General features: G+C 43.0%; 1 protein-coding gene across 1 annotated transcript in view; it reads right to left on the bottom strand.

The window, feature by feature from the left end:
- Positions 1 to 16,347, bottom strand: part of LOC143862387 (protein VAC14 homolog) — a 56,387-nt gene that overhangs the window by 26,491 nt on the left and 13,549 nt on the right. The window lies entirely within an intron of this gene.

The raw sequence follows: 16,347 nt of genomic DNA on the forward strand, positions 1-16,347 counted from the left end.
GTCTGAGGAAACATTATATCCGAAAGCGACATACCATCTGAAGCGACCATGTATCTGAAAGCAAAATAGTAACCGAGGCTACATTGCATCCGAGGCAACATTATATCCGAAGCCAACATAGTATCCGAAGCGACATTTTAGCCGAAGGCAACATAGTATCCGAGGCTACATTGTATCAGAGGCGACTTTACATCCGAGGCAACATTGTATCCGATGCGACGGCGACCGAGTATCCGAAGCGAACTAGTATCCTAGGCTACATCGTTTTCAAGGCGTCATTATATCCGAAGCCAACATAGTATCCAAAGCGACATTGTATCCGAAGGGCTACATTGTATCCGAGGCGACTTTATATCTGAGGCGGCATTATATCCGAAGCGACCTTCTATCCGAAAGCACAATAGTTACGAGACTACATTGTATCAGAGGCAACATTATATCCGAAGGCAACATAGTATCTGAAGCTACATTGTACCCGGAGGCAGCATAGTACCTGAGGCTACATTGTTTCCGAGACGACTTTATATCCGAGGCAACATTGTATCCAAGGCAACATTGTATCTGAAGCAAATCTATATCCGAAACCAAAATAATATCCGAGGCGACATTGTATCCGAATGTAACGTAGTATCTGAAGCGACATTGTAACCGAAGGGCAACATTGTACGGATGTGACTTTCTATTCGAGGCAACATTTTATCCAAGGCGACATAGTATCCGAAGGCATCATTATAACCTAGGCATCATTGTATCCGAGGCGACATTATATCCGAAGGCAACATAGTATCTGAAGCGACATTCTAGCCCAAGGCAACATAGTATCCAAGGCGACTTGTATCGAAGCGACCTTCTATCCAAATGAAATAGTATATGAGGTTACATTGTATCCGAGGCGACATTATATCTGATGGAAACATAGTATCCGATGCGACATTATAGCCAAAGGCAACATAGTAGCCGAGGCGACATTGTGTCCGTAGGTGACATAGTATCCGAAGCGACTTTGTATCTGAAAGAAATAGAAACTGAGGCTACATTGTATCCGAGGCGACAATATATCCGATAGCAACATAGTATCCGATGCAGCATTGTAGCCGAAGGCAACATAGCATCCGAGGCACCTTTATATACGAAGCAACATTGTAGCCGAGGCGACACTGTGTCCGTAGGTGACAGTATTCGAAGCGACTTTGTATCCGAAAGAAATAGTATTCGAGAGGCTACATTGTATCCGACGAAACAGTGTATTAGAGGAAAAATAGTATCTGTGGCGACATTATATCCGAAGCAACGTTGTACCCGAAGGCAACATAGTATCTGAGGTAACAATGTATCCGAGACGACTTTATATCCGAGGCAACAATGTATATGAGGCGACATTGTATCCGAAGGAGACATTGTATCTGTAGCAAAATAGTATATGAGGCTACATTGTATCGGAGGCGACATTATATCCGAAGCCAACATAGTATCCGAAGCGACATTGTAGCTGAAGTCAACATAGTATCCGAACCGACCTTGTATCCGAAAGCAAAGTAGTATTCGAGGCTACACTATATCCGAGGGAACATTATATCCTAAGGCAACATAGTATTCGAAGCGACATTCTAGCAGAAGGCAACATAGTATCCGAGGCTACATTGTATCCGAGGCAACTCCATAACCGAGGCAACATTATATCCAAGACGACATTGTATCCGAAGCGACCTATCAGAAAGGAAATAGCATCCCAGGCTATATTGTACCGGAGGCGACATTATATCCGAAGCGACATTGTAGCTGAAGGCAACATAGTAACCGAGGCTACATTGTATCAGAGGCGAATCCATATCCGAGGCAACATTGTATCCAATGGGCATTGTATGCGACGACGACAGAGTATCCGAAGCGAACTAATATCCGAAAGCAAAATAGTATCCGAGGCTACATCGTATCCGAGCAACATTATATCCGAAGGCAACACAGTATCTGAAGCGACAATGTAGCCTAAGGGCTACATTGTATCCGAGGCGACTTTATATCCGAGGCGACATTGAATCCAAAGGCGACAAAGTATACGAAGCGACCATGTATCCGAAAGTAAAATAGTTACGAGACTACATTGTATCCGAGGCAACATTATTTCCGAAGTTACATTGTACCCGGAGGGAGCATAGAACCAGAGGCTACAATGTAGCCGAGGCAATTTTATATCCGAGGCAACATTTATCCAAGGCGACAATGTATCCGAAGCGAATTTGTATCCGAAAGCGAAATAGTATCTGACGCTACATTGTATCCGAGGCGACATTATATCCAAAGGCAATGTAATATCTTAAGCGACATTGTAGTTGAAGGGCAATATTGTATCCGAGGCGACTTTATATTCGAGGCAGCATTTTATCGAAGGCGACATTTTATCCGAAGCGACCTTGTATCCGAAGGCAAAATAGTATCCGAGGCAACATTGTACCCGAGGTGACAATGTAGCCGATGGCAACATAGTATCTGAAGCGACATTCTAGCCAAAGGCAACATAGTATCCGAGGCGACATTCTATCCGAAGACGAAATAGTGTCCGAAGCGACCTTGTATTCGAATGAAATAGTATCCGAGGCTACATTGTATTCGAGGCGACATTATATCCGATGGCAACATAATATCCGATGCGACATCGTAGCCGAAGGCAACATAGTATCCGAGTCAACTTTATATCCGATGGAACATTGTATCCGAAGCGATATTGTATCCATAGGCGACATAGTATCCGAAGCGACCCCTAACCGACATTATATCTGATGGCAACATAGCATCCGATGCGACATTGTAGCCGAAGGCAACATAGAATCCGAGGCTACATTTATTCTGAGCCAACAGTGTATCCGAGGCGACATTATATTCGAAGGCAACACAGTATCCGAAGCGACATTATAGCAGAAAGCAATATAGTATCCAAGGCTAAATTATATTCGAGGCGACTTTATATACGAGGCAACATTGTATCCGAGGTTACATAGTATCCGAAGCGACTTTGTATCCGAAAGAAAATAGTATCTGAAATTATACTGTATCCGAGGAGACATTATATCCGAAGGCAACATAGTATCCGAAGCGACAATGTAGCCGAAGGAAACATAGCATCCGAGGCTACATTGTACATGCGTCGACTTTATATCCGAGGTGACATTATATCCGACGAGGACATACTATCCTAAGCAAACCTTGTATCCGAAAGAAAAAAAGAATTGGAGGATACATTGTATCTGAGGAGACATTATATCCGAAGGCAACATAGTATCCGAAGCGACATTGTACCAAGAGGGAGCATAGTACCCAAGGCCACATTGTATCCGAGGCGACATTGTATTTGATGGCGACAATGTATCCGAAGTTAATTTGTATCCGAAAGCAAAATAGTATCTGAGGCTACATTATATCCGAGATGACATTATATCCGAAGGCAACATAGTATCCAAAGCGGCATTGAAGCCGAAGGTCAACATTGTATCGAAGGTGACATTATATTGGAGGCAACATTTTATACGAGACGAAATTGTATCCGAAGGCGACAATCCGAAGCGACCTTGTATCCGAAGGAAATAGTATCGGAGGATAGATTGCATCCGAGGCAACATACTATCCGACGCGACATTGTAACCGAAGGCAACAAAGTATTCGAGGCCACATTGTATCCAAGGCAACTTCATATCCGAAGAACCATTGTATCCGAGGCGACATTGCATCTGAAGGCGACCTTGTATCCAAATGAAATAGTATCCGAGGCTACATTGTATCCAAGGTGACATTTTTTTCGATTGGCAACATAGTATCAGATGCGACATTGAAGCCGAAAGCAACATAGTATCCGAGGCAACATTATATCCGATACGACATTGTACCAGTAAGCGACATAGTATCCGATGCGACATTGTACCCGAACACAAAATAGTATCCAAGGCTATATTGTATCTGAGGCGATATTATATCCGAAGGTAACATAGTATGCAAAGCAACATTGTAGCCGAAGGCAACATGGTATCCGAGGCAACATTGTATCCGTGGCAACTTTATATTGAGGCAACATTGTGTTTGAGGCGACATTATATCCGAAGGCGACGATGTATCCGATGGTGACATTGTATCCGAAGCGACCATCTATCCGAAAGCAAAATAGTATCTGAGGTTACATTGTATCCAAGGCGACATTATATCCAAAGCCAACATAATATCCGAAGCGACATTGTAGCCGAAGGCAACATAGTATCCGATGATACATTGTATCTAAAGCGACTTTATATTCCAGGCAACATTGTATTCTATGCAACATTATATCCGAAGGCAACATAGTATCCGAAGCGACATTGTAGCCGAAGGCAACATAGTACTCGAGGCTATATTGTATTCGATGCGACTTTATATCCAAGGCTACATTGTATCCGAATCGACATTGTATCCGATAGTGACATTGTATCCGAAGCGACATTTTATCCGAAAGCAAAATAATATCTGAGGCTACGTTGTACCCGAGGCCACATTATATCCGAAGGCAACATATTACTCGAAGCGACATTATAGCTGAATGCAACATAGTACCCGAGGCTACATTGGATTCAAGGCGACTGTATATCCGAAGTAACATTGTATCCCTGGAGACATTGTTTCGAATGGTGACATTGTATCCAAAGTGACCTTTTATCCGAAAGCAAAATAGTATCTGAGGCTACATTGTGTCCGAGGCAACATTATATCCGAAGGCAACCTAGTATCCGAAGCGACATTATACCAGGAGGGAGCATAGTACCTGCGGCTACATCGTATCCGACGCAACAATGTATCCGATGGCGACATTGTATCCGAAGCGAATTTGTATCCGAAAGCAAAATAATATCTGAGGCTACATTGTATCTGAGACGACATTATACCCAAAGGCAACATAGTATTCAAAGCGACATTGAAGCCGAATGGAAACATTGTATCCGAGGTGACGCTATATTCGAGTAAATATTTTATCCGAGGCGACATAGTAACTGAAGTGACCTTTTATTCGAAGGAAAAATAGTATCTGAGGATACATTGTATCCAAGGCGACATTATATATCCGAACGCAGCATGGTATCCGAAGCGAAATTGTAACAGAAGGCAACATAGTATCCGAGGCGACTTTATATCCGAAGAACCATTGTATCCGAGGCGACCTTGTATCCGAATGAAATAGTATCCGATGGCAACATAGTATCCGATGTGACATTGAACCCGAAGGCAACATAGCATCCGAGGCGACATTGTACCCGTGGGTGACATAGTATCCGAAGCGACCTTGTATCCGAAACCAAAATATTATTCGAGGCTACATTGCATCTAAAGGAGACATTATATCCGAAGGCAACATAGTATCCAAAGCGACAATGTAGCTGAAGGCAACATAGTATCCGAGGAGACTTTATATCGGAGGCAACATTCTGTCTGAGGCGACTTTATATCGGAGGCAACATTCTGTCTGAGGCGACATACTATCCGAAGCGACGTATCCGAAAGCAAAATAGTATCCGACGCTACATTGCAACCGAGGCGACATTATATCCAAAGCCAACATGGTATCCGAAGCAAAATTTTAGCCGAAGGCAACATAGTATCCGAGGCTACATTGTATCCGAGGCGACTTTATATTCGAGGCAACATTGTATCCGAGGTGACATTATATCCGAAGGCAACATAGTATCCGAAGCGACATTTTAGCCGATGGCAACATAGTATCAGAGGCTACATTGTATTCGAGGCAACTTTATATCCGAAGCAACATTCTATTCGTGGCGACATTGAATCCGATGGTGACATTGTATCCAAAGTGACCATCTATCCGAAAGCAAAATAGTATCTGAGGCTACATTGTATCCGAGGCGACATTATATCTGAAGGCAACATTTTATTCGAAGCGACATTATAGCAGAATGGGAACATTGTATCCGAGGCGACATTATATCCGTGGCAACATTTTATCCGAGCGGACCTTGTATCCAAAAGCAAAATAGTATCCGAGGCTACATTGTATCCGAGGAGACATTATTTCCGAAGGCAACATAGAATCCAAAGCGACATTGTAGCAAAAGGCAACATTGTATCCGAGGCGACATTAAATCCGAAGTGACCTTCTATCCAAAAAAAAATAGTATCCAAGGCTACATTGTATCTGAGGCAACATATCAGAAGGCAAGATCGTATCCGAAGTGACATTGTAGCCGAAGGCAACATTGTAACCAAGGCTACATTGTATCAGAGGCGATTTTATATCCAAAGCAACATTGTATCCGATACGAAGGCGACAAAGTATCCGAAGTGAACTAGTATCCGAAAGCAAAATAGTATCCGAGGCTACATCATTTTCGAGGCGACATTATTCGAGGCGACATTGTACCCGAAGGCCACTTAGTATCCGAAGCGACCTTCTATCCAAAAGCAAAATAGTTACGAGACTACATTGTATCCGAGGCAACATTAATTTCAAAGGCAATATAGTATCCGAAGCCACATTGTACCCGAGGCTACATTGTTTCTGAGGCGACTTTATATCCGAGGCAACATTGTATCCAAGGCGACATTGTATCCAATGGAGACAATGTATCCGAAGCGAATTTGTATCCGAAACCAAAATAGTATGTGAGGCTATATTGTATCTAAGGCGACATTATATCCAAAGGCATCATTGTATCCGTGGCGACATTATATCTGAAGGCAACATAGTATCCGAAGCGACATTTTAGGCGAAGGCAACATAGTATCCGGACGACTTTATATAAATGCAACATTGTATCCGAGGTGACATGTATCCGAAGGCGAAATAGTATTCGAATGAAATAGTATCCGAGGCTACATTGTATCCGATGGCAACATAGTATCCAATGCGACATTGTAGCCGAAGGCAACATAGAATATGAGGCAACATTGTAGCCGAGGCGACATTGTGTCCGTAGGTGACATAGTATCGGAAGCGACTTTGTATCCAATAGAAATAGTATCCGAGGCGACATTATATCCGATTGCAACATAGTATTCGATGCGACATTATAACCGAAGGCAACATAGTATACGAGGGAACGTTGTAGCCGGGGCGATATTGTGTCCGTAGGTGACATAGTATCCGAAGCAAGTTTGCATCCGAAAGAAATAGTATTCGAGGCCACATTGTATCTGAGACGACATTATATCTGATGGCAACATAGAATCCGATGCGACATTGTAGCCGAAGGCAACATAGTATCCGAGGCTACATTGTATCCGACGCAACAGTGTATATGAGGCAAAATAGTATCCAAGGCTACATTATATCTGTGGCAACATTATATCCGAAGCGACGTTGTACCCGAAGGCATAGTATCCGAGGCAACATTGTATCCGAGACGACTTTATATCCGAGGCAACAATGTATCTGACGTAACATTGTATCCGAAGGCGACATAGTATTCGTAGCGACCTTGTATCCGAAAGCAAACTAGTATCCGAGGCTAAATTGTATCGGAGGCGACATTATATCCGATGCCAGTATCCGAAGCGACATTGTAGCCGAAGTCAACATAGTATCCGAGGCAACTTTATATCCGAGGCGACTTTATATTCGAGGCGACATTATCGGAGGCGACATTATAACATAAGGCAACATTGTACGCGAGGCTACAAAGTATTTGAGGCGACTTTATATCCGAGGCAACATTGTACCAAGGCAACACAGTAACCGAAGCGACCTTGTATCCAAAAGAAAATAGTATCTGAAGCTACATTGCATCCGAGGCGACATTATATCCGAAGTTAACAATGAATCCTAGGCAACTTTATATCCGAGCGAACATTTTATCCGACGTGACATTGTATCCGAACGCGACATAATATCCAAACCAACCTTGTATCCGAAACCAAAATAGTATCCGAGGCTACATTGTATCCAAGGGAATATTATATCCGAAGGCAACATAGTATCCGAAGCGACATTGTAGCCGAACGCCACATAGTATTCGAGGCTACATTGTATCATGGCGACTTTATAACCGAGGCAACATTATATCAAAGGCGACATTGTATCCGAAGCGACCTTCTATCGGAAAGAAAATAGCATCCGAGGCTATATTATATCTTAGGTGACATTATATCCTAAGGCAACATAGTATCCAAAGCGACGTTGTAGCTGAAGGCAACATAGTAACCGAGGTTACATTATATCAGAGGCAACTTCATATTCGAGGCTACATTGTATCCGATGCGACATTAAATGCGACGGCGACAGAGTATCCGAAGCGAACTAGAGTCCAAAAGCAAAATTGTATCCGAGGCGACCATATATCTGAGGCAACATTGTACCCAAGGCGACAATGTAGCCGATGGCAACATAGTATCCGAAGCGACATAGTAGCCGAAGGCAACATAGTATCCGAGGCTACATTGTATCAGAGGTGAATTCATATCTGAGGCAACATTGTATCCGATCCGCATTGTATGCGACGGCGACAGAGTATCCGAAGCGAACTAGTATCTGAAGCGACATTGTAATAGAAGGACAATATTGTATCCGAGGTGACTTTATATTCGAGTCAACATTTTATCGAAGGGGACATTGTATCCGAAGCGACCTTGTATCCGAAGGCAAAATAGTATCCGAGGCAACATTGTACGCAAGGCGACAATGTAGACATTGTAGCCGAAAGCAACATAGTATCCGAGGCTACCTTATATCCGGTGGCAACCTTGTATCCGAATGAAATAGTATCCGAGGCGACATTATATCCGATGGCAACATAGTATCCGAGGCGACATTGTAGCCGAAGGCAACATAGTATCCGAGACTAAATTGCATCCGAGGAAACTTTATATCCGAGGCAACATTGTAGCCGAAGCGACATAGTATCCGAAGAGACCATTTATCCGAGGCTACATTTTATCCGAGGCGGCATTATCGCCGATGACAACATAGCATCCGATGCGACATTGTAGCTGAAGGCAACATAGTATCCGAGGCTACATTGCATCCGAGCCAACAGTGTATCCGAGGCGACATTATATTCGAAGGCAACACAGTATCCGAAGCGACATTATAGCCTAAGGAAATATAGTATCCAAGGCTATATTGTATTCGTGGCGACTTTATATCCGAGGCAACAATGTATCCGAGGCGACATAGTATCCGAAGCGACTTTGTATCCGAAACTACATTGTATCCGAGGGGACATTATATCCGAAGACAACATAGTATCTGAAGCAACAATGCAGCTGAAAGAAACATAGCATCCGAGGCTACATTGTATATGAGGTGACTTTATATTCGAGGCAACATTGTATCCGAGGTGACATTGTATCCGACGATGACATAGTATCTTAAGCTACCTTGTAACTAAAAGAAAAATAGAATTGGAGGATACATTGTATCTGAGGAGACATTATACCCGAAGCGACATTGTACCCAGAGGGAGCATAGTACCTGAGGCGACTTTATAACCGAGGCAGCAATGTATCCGAGGCGACATTGTATCCAATGGCGACATTGTATCCGAAGCGAATTTGTATCCGAAAGAAAAATAGTATTTGAGGCTACATTATATCTGAGATGACATTATATCCGAAGGCAACATAGTACCCAAAGCTGCATTGTAGCAGAAGGGCAATATCGTATCGAACGTGACATTATATTAGAGGCAAGATTTTATACGAGACAAAATTGTATCCGAAGCGGCCTTCCATCCGAAGAAAATATAGTATCGGAGGATAGATTGTATCCGAGGCAACATTATATCCGAAGGCAACATAGTATCTGACGCTACATTGCATCCGAAGTGACATTATATCCGAAGTCAGCATGGTATCCGAAGAGAAATTTTAGCTGAAGGCAACATAGTATCCGTAGGCGAAATTGTAACCGAAGGCAACATAGTATCCGAGGCGACTTTATATCTAAAGAACCATTTTATCCGAGGCGACATTGTATCCGAAGGCGACCTTATATCGAAATGAAATAGTATCTGAGGCGACATTATATCCGATGGCAACATAGTATCCGATGCGACATTGAAGCCGAAGGCAACATAGTATCCGAGGCGACATTGTACCCGTGGGTGACATAGTATCCGAGGCGACATTGTACCCGTGGGTGACATAGTATCCGAAGCGACCTTGTATCCGAAACCAAAATAGTATTCGAGGCTACATTGTATCCAAGGCTACATGGCATCTGAGGCGACATTATATCCGAAGACAGCATAGTATCCAAAGCGACATTGTAGCCGAAGGCAACATAATATCCGAAAGCAGCAAAGTATCCAAAGCGAGGCTACATTGTATCCAAGGCTACATTGCATCTGAGGCGACATTATATCCGAAGGCAGCATAGTATCTAAAGCGACATTGTAGCCGAAGGCAACATAATATCCGAGAAAACATTGTATCCGTGGCGACATTATATCCGAGGCAACATTGTGTCTAAGGCGACATACTATCCGAAGCGACGTTGTATCCGAAAGCAAAATAGTATCCAACGCTAAATTGCATCCGAAGAGACATTATATCCAAAAGCCAACATGGTATCCGAAGCGAAATTTTAGCTGAAGGCAACATAGTATCCTGGGCTACATTGTATCCGATGTGACTCTATATCTGAGGCGACTTTATATTCTAGGCAACATTGTATCCGAGGCGACATTATATCCGAAGGCAACATAGTATACGAAGCGACATTGTAGCCAGTGGGAACATAGTACCCGAGGCTACATTGTATTCGAGGCAACTTTATATAAGAAGCAACATTGTATCCGGGGCGACATTGTATCCGATGGCGACAATGTATCCGAAACGACCATCTATCCGAAAGCAAAATAATATGAGGCTACATTGTATCCGAGGCGACATTATATCCGAAGGCAACATAGTATTCGAAGCGACATTATAGCCTAAGGGGAACATTGTATCCAAGCCGACTTTATATGCGATGCAACATTTTATCCAACGCAACATTGTATCCGAAGGCGACATAGTATCCGAAAGCAAAATAGTATCAGAGGCTACATTGTAGCCGAGGGTACATTATATCGGAAGGCAACATAGAATTCGAAGTGACATTGTAGCAGAAGGCAACAAAGTATCCAACGCTACATTGTATCCGAGGGAACTTTATATCCGAGGCAACATCATATCAAAAGCGACCTTATTTTCGAAAGTGACCTATCCGAAAGAAAATAGTATCTGCGGCGACATTGTATCTGAGGCAAGATATTATCCGAAGCGACATTGTAGCTGAAGGCAACATAGTAACCAAGGCTACATTGTATCAGAGGCGACTTTAAATCTGAGTCAACATTGTATCCGATGTGACATAGTATCCGGAGCGACTTTGTATCCGACAGAAATAGTATCCGAGGCTACATTGTATCCAAGGCGACATTATATCTGATGGCAACATAGTATCCGATGCGACATGATAACCGAAGGCAACATAGTATCCGAGGCAACTTCATATACGAGGCAACATTGTAGCCGGGGCGATAGTGTCCGTAGGTGACATAGTATCCGAAGCGACTTTGCATCCGAAAGAAATAGTATTCGAGGCCACATTGTATCCAATACGACATTATATCCGATGGCAACATAGTACCCGACGCGACATTGTAGCCAAAGGCTACATTGTCTCCGACGCAACAGTGTATCCGAGGCAAAATAGTATCTGAGGCTACATTGTATCTGTGACAACATTATATCCGAAGCGACGTACCAGAAGGCATAGTATCAGAGGCAACATTGTATCCGAGGCAACAATGTACCTGAGGTAACATTGTATACGAAGGCAACATAATATCCGTAGCGACCTTGCATCCGAAAGCAAACTAGTATCCAAGGCTAAATTGTATCGGAGGCGACATCATATCCGATGCCAGTATCCGAAGCGACATTGTAGCCAAAGTCAACATAGTATCCGAGGCAATAATGTATCCAAGGCGACTTTATATTCCAGGCAACATTGTATCGGAGATATCCTAAGGCGACATAGTATCTGAAGTGACATTCGAGTCGAAGGCAACATAGTACCCGAGGCTACAAAGTATTCGAGGCGATTTTATATCTGAGGCAACATTGTATTCGAGGCGACATAGTAACCGATGCGACCTTGTATCTGAAAGAAAATAGTATCTGAAGCTACATTGTATCCGAGGCGACATTATATCCGAAGGCAACATAGTATCCAATGCGACATTATAGCCGAAGGGCAACATTGTATCCGAGGCGACTTTGTATCCGAGCCAACATTTTATCCTAAGCGACAATCAATCCGAAGGCGAAATAGTATCCGAACCAACCTTGTATCCGAAAGCAAAATAGTATCCGAGGCTATATTATATCAGAGGGAACATAATATCCGAAGGCAACATAGTATCCGAAGCAACATTGTAGCCGAAGGCAACATAGTATCCGAGGCTACATTGTATCTGAGGTGACTTTATAACCGAGGCAACATTATATCAAAGGCAACATTGTATCCGAAGTGACCTTTTATCGGAAGCAAAATAGCATCCGAGGCTATATTGTGTCAAAGGTGACATTATATCCGAAGGCAACATAGTATCCAAAGCGACGTTGTAACTGAAGGCAACATAGTACCGCATTGTATCCAAAGCCACGTTGTAGCTGAAGGCAACATAGTAACCGAGGCTACATTATATCAGAGGCAACTTCATATCCGAGGCAATTGTATCTAATGCGACATTGTATGCGACGGCAACAGAGTATCCGAAGCGAACTAGTATCCGAAAGCAATATAGTATCCGAAGCGAACTAGTATTCGACAGCAAAATATTATCTGAAGGCAGCATAGTATCCGAAGCTAAATTGTAGCCTAAGGGCTACATTGTATCCGAGGCGACTTTATATCTAAGGCAACATTGTATCCGAGGCGACATTGTATCCGAAGGTGACAAAGTATCCGAAGCGACCTTGTATACGAATGCCAAATAGTTACGAGACTACATTGTATCCGAGGCAACATTAGATCCAAAGGCAACATAGTATCCTAAGCGACATTGTACCCAGAGGACGCATAGTACCAGAGGCTACATTGTACCCGAGGCGACTTTATATCCGAGGCGATATTGTATCCGAAGCGAATTTGTATCCGAAAGCAAAATAGTATTTGACGCTACGTTGTATACGAGGCGACGTTATATCTGAAGGCAATGTAGTATCTGAAGCGACATTGTAACCGAAGGGCTATATTGTATCCGATGTGACTTTATATTCGAGGCAACATTTTATCCGAATGCGACATTGTATCTGAAGGCAACATAGTATCCGAAGCGAGATTGTAGCCGAAGGCAACATAGAATCCGAGGCTACATTGTATCCGATGCGACTTTATATCCGAAACGACTTTGTATCCCAGGCGACAATGTATCCGAAGGCGAAATAGTATCTGAAGCGACCTTGTATCCGAATGAAATAGTATCAGAAGCGACATTATATCCGATGGCAAGGTAGTATCTGAAGCGACATTGTAGCCGAAAGGCAACATTGTACCGAGGCAACATTTTATCCAAGGCGAGATTGTATCCGAACGCGACATAGTATCCGAAGAGACCTATCCGAAGGCATCATTATAACCGATGCATCATTGTATCCGAGGCGACATTATATCCGAAGGCAACATTGTATTCGAAGCAACATTGTAGCCCAAGGCAACATAGTATCTGAGGCGACTTTAAATAGAGGCAACATTATATCCAAAGGCGAAATAGTATCTGAAGCGACCTTGTATCCGAATGAAATAGTATCCAAGGTTACATTGTATCCGAGGCGACATTATAACTGATGGCAACATAGTATCCGATACGACATCGTAGCCGAAGGAAACATAGTATCCAAGGCAACATTGTAGCCGAGGCTACACTGTGTCCATAGGTGACATAGTATCCAAAGCGACTTTGTATCCGAAAGAAATAGTATCCAAGGCTACATTGTATCTGTGGCAACATATCTGAAGCGACGTTGTACCCAAAGGCAAACATAGTATCCGAGGCAACAATGTATTTGAGGCGACATAGTATCCGTAGCGACCTTGTATCCGAAAGCAAAATAGTATCCGAGGCTGCATTGTATCGGAGGCGACATTATATCCAAACTAACATAGTATCCGAAGCGACATTGTAGCCGAAGTCAACATAGAATCCAAGGCTACATTGTACCCAAGGCGACTTTATATCCGAGACGACTTTATATTCGAGACGAGATTGTATCCGAATCGACATGATATCCAAAGGCAATATAGTATCCGAAGCGACATCGTAGCCGAAGGTAACATAGTACCCGAGGCGACATTATATCCGAAGGCGACATAGTAACCGAAGCGACCTTGTATCCGAAAGAAAATAGTATCTGAGGCTATATTGTATCCGAGGCGACATTACATCTGAAAGCAACATAGTAACCGATGCGACATTATAGCCGAAGGGAAACATTATATCCGAGGTGACTTTATATCCGAGGCAACATTTTATCCGAGGCGACATAGTATCCAAAAGCAAAATAGTATTCGAGGCTACATCGTATCCTAGGGAACATTATATCCTAAGGCAGCATAGTATTCGAAGCGACATTGTAGTAAAAGGCAACACAGTATCCAAGGCTACATTGTATCCGAGATGACTTTATAACCGAGGCAACATTATATCCAAGGCGACATTATATCCAAAGCGACCTATCGGAAAGAAAATAGCATCCCAGGCTATATTGTATCTAAGGCGACATTATATCCGAAGCGACATTGTAGCTGAAGGCAACATAGTAACTGAGGCTACATTGTACCAGAGGCGAATTCATATCCGAGGCAAGATTGTATCCGATGCGCATTATATGCGACGGCGACAGAGTATCCGAAGCGAACTAGTATCCGAAAGCAAAATAGTATCCGAGGTTACATCGTATCCGAGCAACATTATATCCGAAGGCAACACAGTATCTAAAGCGACATTGTAGCCTAAGGGCTACATTGTATCCGAGACGACTTTATATCCGACGCAACATTGCATCCGAAGGCGACAAAGTATACGAAGCGACCATGTATCCGAAAGCAAAATAGTTACGAGACTACATTGTATCCGAGGCAACATTATATCTGAAGGCAACATAGTATCCGAAGCTACATTGCACCCCGAGGGAGCATAAAACCAGAGGCTACATTGTACCCGAGGCGACATTTTATCCGATGCCAACCTAGTATCAGATGCGAGATTGAAACCGAAGGCAACATAATATCTGAGGCAACATAGTATCCGATGCAACATTGCACCAGTAGGCGACATAGTATTCGAAGCGACATTGCACCAGTAGGCGACATAGTATCCGAAGCGACCTTGTACCCGAAAGCAAAATAGAATCCGAGGCTACATTGTATCTGATGCTACATTGTATCTGAGGCGACATTATATTCGAAGGCAACATAGTATCCAAAGTAACATTGTAGCCGAAGGCAACATAGTATCCGAGGCAACATTGTATCCGAGGTGACATTGTATCCGAGGCGACTTTATATTCGGGGCAACATTGTGTCTGAGGCGACATTATATCCGAAGCTACATTGTAGCCGAAGGCAACATAGTATCCGAGGATACATTGTATCCGAGGCAACTTTATACTTGACGCGACTTTATATTCGAGGCAACATTGTATCCGATGCAACATTATATCCAAAGGCAACATAGTATCTAAAGCGACACTGTAGCCGAAGGCAACATAGTACCCGAGGCTATATTGTATTCGATGCGACTTTATATCCGAGGCAACATTGTATCCGAGGCGACATTGTATCTGAAGCGACCTTTTATCTGAAAGCAAAATAGTATCTCAAGCTACATTGTATCCGAGGCGACATTATATCCGAAGGCAACATATTACTCGAAACGATATTATAGCTGAAGGCAACATAGTACCTGAGGCTACATTGTATTCTAGGCGACTTTATATCCGAAGCAACATTGTATCCGAGGAGAGATTGTTTCCAATGGTGACATTGTATCCAAAGCGACATTCTATCCGAAAGCAAAATAGTATCTGAGGCTACATTATATCCGAGGCAACATTATATCCGAAGGCAGCCGAGTATCCGAAGCGACATTATACTAGGAGGCAGTATAGTACCTGAAGCTACATCGTATCCGAGGCAACTTTATAACCGAGGCAACAATGTATCCGAGGCGACATTGTATCCGAAGTGAATTTATATCCGAACGCAAAATAATATCTGAGGCTACATTGTATCCGAGACGACATTATATCCGAAGGCAACATAGTATTCGAAGCAATATTGAAGTCGAAGGGAAACATTGTATGCAAGGTGACGCAATATTTGAGGCA

The sequence above is a fragment of the Tasmannia lanceolata genome, unplaced genomic scaffold (assembly GCF_043159265.1).
Source record: "Tasmannia lanceolata isolate RefF3 unplaced genomic scaffold, GAP_Taslan_0.1 ptg000037l, whole genome shotgun sequence".
Lineage (NCBI taxonomy): Eukaryota > Viridiplantae > Streptophyta > Magnoliopsida > Canellales > Winteraceae > Tasmannia > Tasmannia lanceolata.